The sequence below is a fragment of the Haliotis rubra genome, unplaced genomic scaffold, assembly GCF_003918875.1.
Source record: "Haliotis rubra isolate DU_JTF1 unplaced genomic scaffold, ASM391887v1 Scf289, whole genome shotgun sequence".
NCBI classification, from domain to species: domain Eukaryota; kingdom Metazoa; phylum Mollusca; class Gastropoda; order Lepetellida; family Haliotidae; genus Haliotis; species Haliotis rubra.
In genome coordinates, this window is record NW_025766956.1 from 1,090,562 (window position 1) to 1,105,180 (window position 14,619).

The window sequence follows — 14,619 nt, forward strand, 5'->3', positions numbered from 1 at the left end:
TCAAACGTACATCCGATATATTGTCTCATTAATACTTGATTTATCCCCGTGTCTGCGACATGTAAAAGTTTTCTAACAACATGACATTATACCATGGCTGAAGTTGACACAATATCCAGATGCAGTATAGGCAGCTAATAGTTTGAGCATATACTCAAGTTGATGTCCATAATTTCCTTATTGTGTCTTGAACCACACTCCCGTGTTTGTTCAGGCGAATTACAGTCCGTTTCACTCAAAAGCGGACCAATAAATTGAAATCTAACTCAAAACAAATACACATATAATACTCAATGAAACACTGATCATAATAACATATTAACATCAGACCAACTCTGTTTTTTGCAGAATTTATGCCCTAAAAATAAAAAAGTTGTTTAACAAACTATCCATAAAATATTGACTCAGCTCACTTTGTGTTACGAAGGAGGAGTGCAAAGAGAGGAAGAGCCAGGTATTAGGGCATAAAATCTGCAAAAAAACTTAAAAGAGACATTTCAAATGATATACTCTGTTTTAACAGAGTAATGCTGCATGTTCCATGAAGACTTGAATGACTTTTCACAAATTAATTGTCATAAACATTATTCCGGATATCATAAAGGTTTTATAGTGAGTTTTAACTATAAATGACTCACCACTGTCAAGAATAGAGGAAGTGAATCAAAACACTCGGTCTGAGTTCACTGCCAATGTACGAGCTTTCACTCACAGGTTTTGAGTATTTCTGGTATGGGAAAGAGCACATTCAAGTCTTGAAGTAATAAACATAATATGGAATCAAGTTGTGACAATAATGACTGGGGAAAAGTGTAACGTAGGTACTTGTTGTAAATGTCTTTGGAACCGAGGTAATCGTCTGACTCCTGCCGTGCTGTGTGATGGTGTGTCCAACTGTGACACTGTATTCTGTTCCTGGAGACAGAGACTGGATGTTGTAGCTCTTCTGGGTTGTAGTATTAGACCCTGGAGATCCCGGAGACCCTGGAGACCACGTTACTGTATAGCTGGATGTGTACCCTCCAGTGACATCGGTATTGGTCCAGCTGATGTCAATATTACCTGTTCCTGTAGATGGTGTATCTGTGATGTCTGGTTTTAGTGTGCTAGCTGAAACTATACATGATTAAATTTATATATAAGTAAAGGCCAACAACTAACATCTTCGATAATTACCACCAACAGGGTTATTGGTTATACAGGATTATCGATGTGTGCCTTAGAGCAGTGATGATATGTCCCTGGAATATGTATTTCGTACACGTTCTTTGGTTTGGTTAGTAGGTTATCTGAATATATACACGTTGAAATAGATGTATTGGTAAAGCGAATGACTCTTGATATTATATATTTAAGTGTTGATGTTTTGTTAAATAACAAAACTTCTAAACAAATTAGAAATTCGCGTTTGCTTTACGTGAGTGATTGTCATTCGTAAACGGTGCTCTCGTAATGGGAGGTGATTGTGAACAGGTCAGATGTAGGCAGACATTCAGGAAGATGCAATATTCTCCTGTACATATTGACAGCGGTCCAACCTTGTTATTGTTTGTTCAGTACAAGCAGTTTCTAATTCTTCAACAGTTGTAAATCCAACTCGGTATTATCTATACTATACGGGTAGTAAAAGTATCGTATGTCCCCACATTTCCTAGTGTGGTGACCTCACACTGACAGCCCATAATCTGTAGCCTGGCTACACACCATGTTTCGAACGATTCTGTAATAATCTATATGTTTTACTGCTCTTCGTTGGCAGCTTATATAAACTATAATGTATTTAAGTGAATAAATAATAGTCACAATAAAGCTGAAATACTGCCGATGTTACTTTAAACCCACTCATTTGACAATGATATGTTGTGACTGTTGTGTCCCTTCTAACAGAAACACACCTTCAGTGAGAAACAAAACTTTTAGTGTGGGGCCCATACATGTACATGAAGGTACACACAATGTGTTGTCGATACGGTTAGATTGAGGGCTGGCAGTGTCATGTCGTGATATGTCATACACATGGTGGACATGCAGGGAAATTTGACAACATTTATGACGGAAGTTAAAGTCTCGAGCATCCCTATTCCGGGACCCCGACCAGAGATTTTTCAACAGGAGAACGACTGATCGCATATTTCATGTGTCAAGGTGGACATGATACATAATCTAATATAACTGTGCTTCCATTTGCGGTGCTGAATTTTTTGTGTCAATCAGTTTGACAATAAACGTCTCTACGTGAAGGTTTAATTTCAAAGATATTTGCTTCGGTTAAGAAATATCATTTACAATGTAACCTTGGAATGTTGTCATTTTGATCAATGCGTGTCTTTTGCTTTTGATAGAGTATATATAACTGGAATTAAACAGCGATTATTTGATTCTAAATTTCCAAATCCTGTTTATCAACATTAGTTTGAATCAAATCACTACGGGATAATACCAGCTGTCGGCTTTATACCCACTTGAGGGAACGAACATTAACGACCGGCCTGAAGGGTGAATGCTTTAACCTGAGGGCTGCCGCTTCATTCTCCAGTGAATACTTCACCATTTTGGCAGCTTAATTGAATTTACAACAGTGTCAAGGAAGAGCAAATACAGATCAACAAAAATCGTGAATGATAACGTCCACTGATTTATCAAACAGACAAATATTATCAAAGATTTTGTGTTTTTCCATCACAACTGTATATTCATTATTTTAAAAAGTTTAGGTATTCTTTCACAACTTAAAGCGTTGAAATACACAATGCCATTTAGAAAGTGCTCAAATGTAACATATGTCATATTTGGGATTGCACTTTCTTAGTAAAGCACAGATTCTAGTACTTTTGTTGGATTGAGTCCCATCCGGGATTCGAACCAACACCCTCAGAGTCAGGCACCTAATCGCCAGCACACAAAAGTCAGACGCCTACACCGCTCAACTACCGCGGCTTCCACAAAAATGGAGGTCGGACAACTGGTAGTTTAGACTTTGTGTACCCCTCTGATAAATGTCAATAGGCACGCCTCCCACGGCTAAAAGCTATGAAATACACAATGCCATTTAGAAAGTGCTCAAATGTAACATATGTCATATTTGGGATTGCACTTTCTTATTAAATGGTATTGTATTACATTTGACCACTTTCTAAATGGCATTATGTATTCCATAGCTTTCAGCCGTGGGAGCCGTGCCAATTAACACTTATCATAGGGGTACGCAAAGTACAATCCTGACTGAGGATGTGGGTTCAAATCCCGGATGGGACTCAACCCAACAAAAGTACTAGAATCTGTACTTTACTAAGAAAGTGCAATCCCAAATATGACAAATGTTAACTTAAAGCTTACCATAATAAGGAATCCAAAAGCGACAACACCGACGTTCTAGTTACATGTTTCGGCGGTGAAAATTGTTGTTGAAATCCGCACACTCAAAACCGGTAAACATAATCCTATATAAACGCCTTGGCATTTAACGAAAATATGATATGGACCTGAGATGTGAGTATACTTTCACAAGTTTCATTGACGCAGAAATTCAGTTTTACGGAACAGAAATAATTATCTAAGTTAAACATCTTATAACTTTCATCTATTTCATTGTCTCATTTTCATGAACTTTCCAAAACCAATAATATCAATGATTTGGCGGCTGTTTCTATATCCAAGATTTACATGGCAAGAGGGAAATGTGTTTTTTCAGCAAAGAACTGACTTGATTCATTTATGTTTTATCTAATTGATTCAATACCTAAAGGTAGGAGAGGAAGCAACCATTTGAAGTCTAAAAGTTAACTATTTAATACTTACTTTCAGCGCAAGATGTTGCATCTGGCCTATACCATCCATCCGTACAGAGACACTTCATGTCTGTTGCAGTCTGTATACACATTATGTTGGAGTCTGAGGTTGTGTCACACTGGGACGTCTCTGTACATGATTCGACGAAGGCTTTTTCTGAAATGTATCATTACATACAGCACATACTGTTATGAATTGTCAGCAAAATCCATGACACAAATAATACGCAACATAGAACTAGAAATTCAAATTATAATAAACAAGAATTCAATTTTACATGCGACATAACCTGGAAATAATTTACTCATGGCAGCCTTTTCGTTTTGTAATAGTACTGCTTGTTGAGTAATCAAAAGATGTCTAGAAAAACATCATGTGATCTGAAAAATATGCGACACCCAGTGTAATTATATATATAATGTTAGTCAAATCGCTATTATATATCCAATACGAGACATGTTGTATTTCAGTCTTAGAGAATCAGTGTACGGTATAAGCAATGGGGAGATAGCTATGTATACAGGTAAGTACAAGTAGGCAAACACACACACTCACACTTGCTCTTGTAAGATGGAAGAATGGTTCAGGAAGAAGGTTGGTGTAGGATTCAAACGTTAAGGTATTTGGATGGGATTAAAAGATAGGCAGGTACAGAAGATCGAAGGGAATAGGAAGGCAGGTATGGTTTGTTGGCAAGTACATTTCTGTACCCTTTCTTGAAAACATGTATAACACTTTCGAGATGACAGCTCTCTTGAATGCGAATAGCAACACCCTGTCATGATGAAGTGTTGTTGTGCTCTTACTTGGATAGAGAATATATCTAATAAATGAAGACTGTAGAAACACTGTGAGTTGAGTTTTAAGCTTTTCTTTTTTCAAACAAACGTATACATATGCCCGGACTTTCTCCCTTCTGTGCAAGTAATCAGCCATTAGTTATCATTCCTTTCGCGCAAGTAAGTCGACGTCTTTTGAAACCAGTTGTAAACCGAATTTAACATGCTCGGTGGCATTTTATACCTGACAAAGGATAAAAGCTGATGCTATCGACATCTATAAAAAAAACTAATATGCTAAAGGCAGAGTGAGTGACAATATCGTGACCATGTGTTTATGAATCAACATTATGGTGATGATAACAATGTTCGCAAAACGGTGACATTTGTCACACGCACACGCCAAGGCCAGACAATTGTTCATCCTAAATGTAGACAAGAACATGTTGTACAGGTCAAGGCAACGAATTGCACCAGATATAGCTTATGTTACTGATGTGGCAAATTTGAAACTGTTCTCTACATGTCAATCATAAAGTTTTTCTGGAGCCTTGAATGTGGTAACCTTGACCAAATAACTACGGACTACTGTTTGTTGTAGTAGTGTGTGTCAGCACATTCAGTTATACCGGATACATTAAAATTGCATTGTTGGTATTACACTGAGTAAGATAATCACATCAGTTCCGAAATCCACTTATAAAGGATATAGTGCCTGGCGCTATCGCTGTACAAGCAAGATGGTAAGCAAGGTTGTCAGAGACGGGAAATTCGCGGGAACTGGAAGACAAATATTATCAAATTTGAGGAGGCTAAACATTAAGGTCTGAAACATTACTCTGAACGCAAGTGTCGCTGGCTGTGTCGTAGCAGTGAGTGTCGTCACATGCACAGATGCCGGATCCATTACAAACTGCATTTGTGGTATTACACTGTGTAATGTTATCACAGTCAGCTCCGTATTCCGCTTCTGAAATTGAACATCTGTATACAATGCAATATGCATCATGTTTTGTATTTGTCATGGATATCATCACATCTTGGTGCACTTAATAGTACTTTTAAAAGGTAAACCTGAAAATGTAGTATATTTTGTAAATAGAGTCTTCCGAGACAAAAGTCTGAAAAGCGAAACAAAAACACAAACATAATCCCCGAAAACAAAATAAATATAAAAATACTCCAAATCGGTGAGCACATGTAGGTTAATGTATACGGTTTCTAGAATGAAACGAAAACTATGGGTTAGTTGTTGTTTTAAGCTGACATTTGTAAGCATTGACTAAATAGTATCTATGGTAACTTACATAACATCTGGAGTGAAATCTACCTGGATGGTGCTCTTACTACATACCAAAGAGTTACAACTCACAATTAACAGCATGAGCAATAGTTCGTAAATACAGAAAGCCAAAAGAAACGTAGTAATATTGTAAAAAAATATACACTGGAAGTCAAGTTTGAGAAAACATGAATCGTAGTCATATAGCCTGTATTGCCCAATAAAATATTGTTCGAGATTGAGGTTAGAAATGTTTTGCTTGTGAAAAGTGCAGAGTTCGCACAAACGCAACATTGAAATCGAGATGCACATGCATCATGCATGCATTTAGGCATACACTGCCGGTTTGAATGGCAATCGTTCACTTGTTTTCTGAACGACGTTTCTTTTGTCTTTCAGTATACACCTATTTACAGCAGAGACATTCAGTGAGCAATTCAAGAATGCTTTGGCTATTCACTAGTCCCTAATTCACCAGAACCTTCAATGTAACATCGTACTCTTCGCACAAACAAGGTTGTAAGCAAGGTGACCAGAGACGGGCAATGCACTGGAACTGGAAGACAGTCTAGTTAAAGGAGGCTAAACACTAAGATTAGAAAATATACTTTGAGTGCAGGTGTCACTAGCTGCGTCGTAGTAGTGAGTGTCATCACATGTACATATGCCGGATCCATTGCAAATTGCGTTGGTGGTAATACACTCTGTCATGACACCACAATAAGCTCCATAAGCCACTTCTGAAATTGAACATGTTTCTACAATACAATATACTTCATGTTTTCCATTTGTCATGAATATTATGACAGACTGGTGTACTCCACAGTATATATTCCCTTCTTTTTTGCTGCTCAGACTGTGGCTTACATGTTGACGAGGTGACTTTTACTTGTTGCAGAGCTCTAAATGGCTTTAGATTCATTCTAAATATTTAGTTCTTACTGTTATAAGATAAACTGGGAAATGCAATATATTCTGTAAATAGAGTTTCCCAAAACAAATGTCTGCAATGCGAAACTTAAAATTCAAACATAAATCCTGAAAACAGAATGTAAAGGAAATACTCCAATTTGGTGATTAGATATACAGTTTCTACAATGTAACGAAAAACATGGGTTAGTAGTTGTTTTAAGCTAACATTTGCATGCACTGACTAGTATCTATGTTTTCTATGGTAACTGACATAACATCTAGAGTGTTTTCTTCCTGGATGATGCTCTTGCTACATACCAAAGAATTACAACTCACTATTAACAGCAAAAACAATAGTTCATATACATCTAGTTACAGCAGAGATATTCAGTGTGCAATTAAAGTATACTTTGGTTATTCACTAGTCCCTAATTCACCAAAACCTCCATCACAAACAAATTCAAACAAATGGTATCAAGAGGGATGGAGTGGTGTAACAACAGAATTGACGCTTTACATATTGGTTGTGGCCACTGTTGGCGTTGATACAATTGAGGATGGGGTGGTTTGGATGATGGAAAATAGCATTGAGAATGAACTAGTGTTACCGACTCTTTCTGATCCTGGTGCAGGCGTTGTAACATTTCATTCCAGATATATATTGTGGGGGAGAGGCCTGCAGAAGCTGGCCATGGCAGTACAACAATTTTACACAAGACAGTTAATCAAGACACTTAAGAATCGCTTCTCTTCGCTGCAGTGGATGTGAATCAAATCAAGGGATTCTGCCATACGAGGAACTGACTGAACATTGACCATGAAAGGCAGAAGTAATTCTACGCATTCTGCCTATATTATCCATCAGTATACCGTAGTGTTATCATAAAATATGCGTGCTTGATACAATAATACGTGGAAAAAACCCCACACCGCCAGTTAGGTCGATTGAAGAACATTTCAATTACAGATTAAATACCCTCTACTGAAGGGTATATTTAAAACGTCGTACAGGCAAATCTAATAATAGAACATTTATATGCATTATCTATGTGGAATGCAAAGAGGAAAGGGTGCACGGAGCTACGGTGATAGAAGAAATACTCTTCGTACAAGCAAGGTGGTAAGTAAGGTGACCAGGGACGGCAAATTCACTGGACCTGGAAGGCAGATGCTTTCAAATCTAGTTTGAGGAGGCTACACACGAAGGTCTGAAACATTACTTTGAGTGCAGGTGTCACTGGCTGTGTCGTAGTAGTGAGAGTCAGCACATGCACAGATGCCGGATCCATTACAAACTGAATTTCTGGTATGACACTGTGTAACATTGTCACAGTTAGCGCCGTAAACCACTTCTGAAATTGAACATGTGTATTCAATACTATATAAATAATGGTTAGCATTCTCATGAATATGTTAACAGTACTTGTCTCCTGAGCTCCTTTTGTTGCTTACACTATGGCTGAAATGTTGCCGAGGTGACTTTAACTTTCAAGACACAGAGAGAACTTATAGGCTTTAAATTAATTCTAAGGAATAAGTAATTACTTTCAAAAGATAAACTGGAAAATGTAATATATTTTGTAATTGAGTTTACGGAGACAATGGTCTGAAATGCAAAGCCCAAGCATAGATAAAAAAAACCCCTAAATACACAAGGATTCTTCAAATGGGTGATTTAGTAAATATATACAGTCCTAGCATGGAACGAAAGAAGTCGGATAGTTGTTGTTTTAAACTAACTAAAATCCTTTGAAGGTATTGAATAACTAGAAACTATGGTGACTGACATAACACCTGCAGTGAAATCTTCCTGGATGGTGCTCGTACTACATACCAAAGAATTACAACTCATTATTAACAGCATATGTAATAGTTACATCTAGTTACAGCAGAGATATTCAGTGTGCAATTCAAAGTAATTCATTAGTCCCTAATTCATCCAAACCTTCATCGTAACAAATCCATTGAGAAATACCCACACATGTAACAATGTCCATATTGGCTGTGACCACTATTGGCGTTGTTACACGCGAGGATGTGGTTGTTCAGATTATGGAAAACGGTATTGAAGGTGATGTTGCAAATGTCCACCAAAGACTGACCCAACTGAATTAGCGTTACCGAATCTTTCTGATCTAGTTGTGGGCGTCATTTCATTCCAGGTGTGTAATGAGGGTGAGCTGTCTACAGAAACTGGCCATGGCAGTACAGCAGGTGTACTCAAGACAATGTGTAAAGGCAGTAATGAATCGCTTCGTTGTAATGGTTGTCACTCAAATCAAGGGTTTGTGCCATACGAGGTGCTGAAGGAATATTTGCCATGAAGTCAGAAGTAACTCTGTCCCTATTTTATCTATCGGTACACCATAGTGTTATCATATGTTCTTTATGCTTGAGTATACAATTGACTTGAAAAAAGATAAGTCGCTTTGAAAAGATCATTTCGATGACCAATCAAACGCCTTTTATTGCCATTTTGAATGGTACATTTTAAACGTAGTACCGGCAAATCTAATAATAGAACATTTATATGTATTTACTATGTGCTATGATAAGAAGGATAACGTGAATGACACTACTGGTGATAGAAGGAATATTCTTTATACAAGCAAGGTGGTAAGCAAGGTGACCAGAGACGGGAATTGCACTGGAACTGGAGGACAGATGATTTGAAATGCTAGTTTGAGGAGGCTAAACAGTAAGGTCTGAAACATTACTCTGAGTGCAGATGTCGTGGGCTGCGTCGTAGTAGTGAGTGTCATCACATGCACATATCCTGGATCCATTACAGATTGAATTGTATACAATACAATATACTTCATACTTTGCATTTGTCATGCATATTAGACTGACGTACTTCACAGTATATATTCCCTTCTTTTTGGCTGCTCGTACTATGGCTGACATGTCGAGGTGACTTTTACATGCAACTCACACAGAGAGCTAATAGGCTTTAGATTCATTCTAAATATTTAGTCATATTACTCATAAAAGAGAAACTGGAAAATGTAGTATATTTTGAAAATAGAGTTTTCCGAAACAAATGACTGAAATGTGAAACAGAAAATCCAAACATAAATCCTGAAAACAGAATATCAAGTAAATACTTCAGTTTGGTGATTAGGTATACAGTTTCTAGAATGGAAAGAAAAACATGAGTTAGTTGTTGTTTTGAGGTAGCTAAAATCCTTTGTAAGTATTGGACAACTAGTATCTATGATGGCTAACATAACACTTACTACTAATTGCATAAACATTAGTCCATATACATCTAGTTGCAATAGAGACATTTACTGTGCAATTCAAGTATATTTTGTTTTTTGCAAGTCCCTAATTTACTAAAACCTTAATCATAACAACATCATTGACAAAAAACCCTACATGTACTTGGTATCAAGGGTTGGTGTAACAACAAAATTAACGTTGTCCATATTAGCTGTGACCACTATTGGCGTTGTTACAAGCGAGGGTGGGATGGTTCAGAAACTGGAAAACAGTGTAGAGGATGATGTTGCAAGTGTCCACCAAACACTGCCCGAACTGAACTAGCTTTACTGTTTTTTTCTTTATCATGTTGCGGAATTTCACTCTAGATATGTCCTGTGTGGGAGATGCCCGTAGAAACTGGCCATGGCAATAAGCAGGTGTACACAAGGCAATTAGTCAAGGCAGTAAAGAATCGATTCGCTGTAACGGCTGTGAAGTAAATCAAGGGTTTGAGCCAAATGAGGTACTGAAGAAGTAACTCTGTCCCTATTTTCCATCAGTGTACCTTTATGTTATTATATGTTATTTATGCTTGAGTATACATTTACTTGCAAAAACGTTAGGTCGCTTTGAAAAAAACAACATGATGACCAAAAAGTACCTTTTATTGTCATGTCGTATTACCCATTTTGAACGTAGTAATGGCAAATTTAATATGCTTTAAATTCATTCTAAATAATCAGTCATTATTTGCAGAAGATAAACTGGAAAATGTAGTATATTCTGTAAATAAAGTTTTCTGAGACAAAATGTCTGAAATGCGAAACCCCAAACATATATTTCCAAAACACAATAAACAGGAATTCTCGAATTCGGTGATTAGGTAAATGTATACAATTTCTAAAATGAAACGAAAAGCATGGGATAGTTGTTGTTTTAAGCTAACTAAACAAGTTTGAAGTATGGAATAACTAGTACCTATGCTGACTGACATAACACCTGGATTAAAATCTACCTGGATCATGCCCTTACTACATACCAAAGAATTACCACTCACTACTAACTGCATAGACAAAAGTTCATATACATCTAGTTGCAACTATATGACATTCAGTGTGCAATTCGAGTATAGTTTGGTTACGCCTAGTCTCTGATTTACTGACACCTTCAACATAACAAAATCATTGACAAAGCTCATTCATGTACCTGGTATCAAGAGGAAGAAATTAACGTTGGCTGTGACCACTATTGGCGTCTATAAAAGCGAGGATGGGGTGGTTCAGATTATACTTCGTAGAGGATGATGTTGCAAATGTCCACCAAACACTGCCCTAACTGAATAAGTGTGACCGAATCTTACTGATCATGTTGTAGGCGTTAGAAAATTTCATTCCAGATATATCTTGAGGGGCCATGGCAGTACAACAGTTGTACACAAGACAATTTGTCAAGACAGCCAAGACTCGCTCCGCTGTAATGGATGTGCATTAAATCAGGGGTTTGTACCATACGAAGAACTGAAGGAACATTTTCCAAGAAGGCACAAGTAACTCTATCCCATTTATCCATCAGTATATACCGTTGTGTTATTATATGTTATTTATGCTTGAGTGTACAATTTACTTGAAAAGCAGTTAGGTTGCTCTGAAAGAAAAAACCCATTTCAGTGACCCATCAAATACCCTTTATTGCCATTTCGAACGATATATTTTGAATGTTGTAAAGGCAAATCTAATAATAGAACATTTATCTGTAGTTATTATGTGGCATGCTAAGAAGTATAAAGTGCATGGCGCTACCTCTAATATTAGAAATGCTCCTTGTATAAGCAAGGTGGGAGAAAGGTAACCAGATATGGGCAATTCACTAGAAGTGGATGTTGTCAAGTCTAGTTTGAGGAGGCTAAACACTGAGTAGACAATTTACTTGAAACAAAAAACCCAGTTCGATGACCAATTAAATACCCCTTATTGCCATTTTGAATGGTATATTTTAAACGTAGTACAGGCAAATCTAATAATAGAACATTTATATGCATTTACTATGTGCTATGCTAAAAATAGGATAAAGGCGATACCAGTGATAGAGGGAATATTCTTTATACAAGCAAGGCGGTAAGCAAGGTAACCAGAGATAGACAATTCACTGGAAGTGGAAGACAGATTTTTATCAAGTCTAGTTTGAGGAGGATATACCCTAAGGTCTGAAACATTACAACAGCATTGAGGGTGATGTTGCAAATATCCACAAATGATTTCCGAATCCGTTACCGAATCTTTTTTATTATGCTGTAGGCGTTATAACATTTCATTCAAGACATGCCCTGTTGGGGGAAAGGCCTTCAGAAACTGGCCAAGGCAGTAGAACACTTGTACACAAGACAATTAGTCAAGTCAGTCTCTTAGCAGGATGATTACAAATATTGCAGTGTTTTAATGGTATAAAATCAAACTATTCGATGTTTTGTTGTAAATCCCCAAATATGATTAGCGCCATTGACCTCGTGTTATTTCATTCATTGCCAAATAAATGTACAATTACTATGCCACGACCAGCGCAGACGACTACGTACATCACGATAGAATACGGGGACTCCCTAACTAAAGTGGATTTTCTTTCAGAAATATTTACTGTTAAACTGTTCAATTACAAGTAGAGAGGTTATTTGTGTTGTTATGGGTATATGATACTAATGTTTCGAGGAGGCAACATTGAAAACAAGTTTAACTAAATGAGAACTTACTAGAAGGTGTGACAGGAGTACTGCTCGCATCGCTCATCTGAAATTGGATGAAAAAAAGCTTCATGAATGAATATTGCAGTAATTCATCTTCGCTAGTTTGTCTGTGTATGTATGCCCCTTGATATATTTGGTATGTGTTGTCTTTAATCTTCAATCAAAATACAATGTAAGTAAAAGGAACAAAATAGGAATGACAGACAGTAGGAAGAACTGAAGGATTGAGGATAAATTGAAATTGTCAGGTGATTACATAAACTATTTCAACCCTGCAAGTGAATATGATAATAATTTGGTGAAATCTTATCTCCCAAGATTAAATAAACTTCTCCAATCGAATACGTTCACAGCTGAGAAAAATATGAATTTATTCATTACAATTTGCCATCAGGGATGTATCTGTTTATTGAAATAGACTTTCCCTTTTCAATGTTCATATTCTTTTATCTGTGATTTCTGAGATTCTTCTAGACAGAATATATAAGTCGTCTAAAGTCAGTAAAGTATCCTGAGTTTTCAGCAATCCATGATTGTCGTAAAGGCGACTAACGATGGGATCGGGTGGTCAGATTCGCTGACTTGGTTGTCCGGTCCAGCCTCGATTATTTACTGACCAAAGCCCTAAGGCCGGAGGTTTGCTGAGTACGACATTAAACAAAGCAATATTCCTGGCTATATAAAGACGTGGAGTTCCAAATCTGCATCACTTCCGGCTTTCCATTCATACAGATTATTTGAAGAAAGTAGGGGACAGTTGTAAGTACTTTTTATTCATGTCCCATATTGTAAGAGATATTAGCTATAGGAGTAATAAGAACGTGCACAAATAGTAGCGAAGTATGGCAGTTGATTTCATGACCTGCACAGATCTTGAAGAACAATGAAACCTTTCAATTAGTTGACTCTCTGGATAGTTTATACCCACTATCGCCAAAATAGTCCAACCACATCCGCGTGGAAACCCTGCTCGAAACATTAAACATGAAGAATCATGTCAGCAACATTTGCAAAAGAGCTTTTTATCAGTTGTTGAACATCAGACATATTAGTAGATATAATAGACACACTATCAGTTAAGTGTTCCATCCATGCATTTCTGACAACTGAATCAGCACACTCTACAGAGCTGCAGTACATGGGCAGTTACAGCATGTTAGAAACACAACTACCAAACGCATAACGCGCATACGTGTGTTGGTGCTGTAATATGGGTGTTCAAGCTTCTCGTGTTTGTTTACTATTCCGTTGATGGACTATATCAGGTCTATCTCCTGGAACTAATCAATCTTTACAGTGAGAGAGTTAGGTTTTACGCCGCTCTTTGCAATATTCCAGCAATATCACGACAGGGGAAACCAGAATTGAGCTTCGCAAGTGTATGAAATATGCCAAAATCCCAGCCAGACATCAGGGCTGGCCACTTCAAAATGTTCCCAGCCCAAAGTGGATTTTACCAGACTAGACAGCCAAAAACATTTTATTCAGATGTATGGAACATGTTATCTAAAATTGTTATCAGACCATCGGGCTGGCAAAGTTGTACATCTATCCCGTCTAGGGCGGTAGCACGGGCCTTATTTCATACACTGGCTTCACACATTGTACGCATGTAGGAGATCGAACCCGGGTCTTCGGCGTGACGAGAGAACGCTTTAACAGCTAGACTACACCATCGCCTAGTCAGTCTTTACAGACAAAATAAATGCCTACTTTGTTTGCACTGAATAGCACAGAGACGCCCCTGGTGTTGCAGACGCCACTCGCTTGTTCATAGCCTAGCAATGAACGAAATCAAGTGATAACGGTATGATAAGCGGAATCGTTAAGATCGTTAAAATCATAGTTCACAGATTATCGTCGGTCTTTGAAATTTTCGAAATTAGTTATTTGTAAAATACAGGATGTGTTCT

General features: G+C 37.4%; 1 protein-coding gene across 1 annotated transcript in view; it reads right to left on the reverse strand.

The window, feature by feature from the left end:
* LOC124281748 overlaps positions 1-14,619 on the reverse strand; it is a 143,649-nt gene that overhangs the window by 42,779 nt on the left and 86,251 nt on the right. The gene's annotated exons all lie outside the window — the stretch shown is intronic.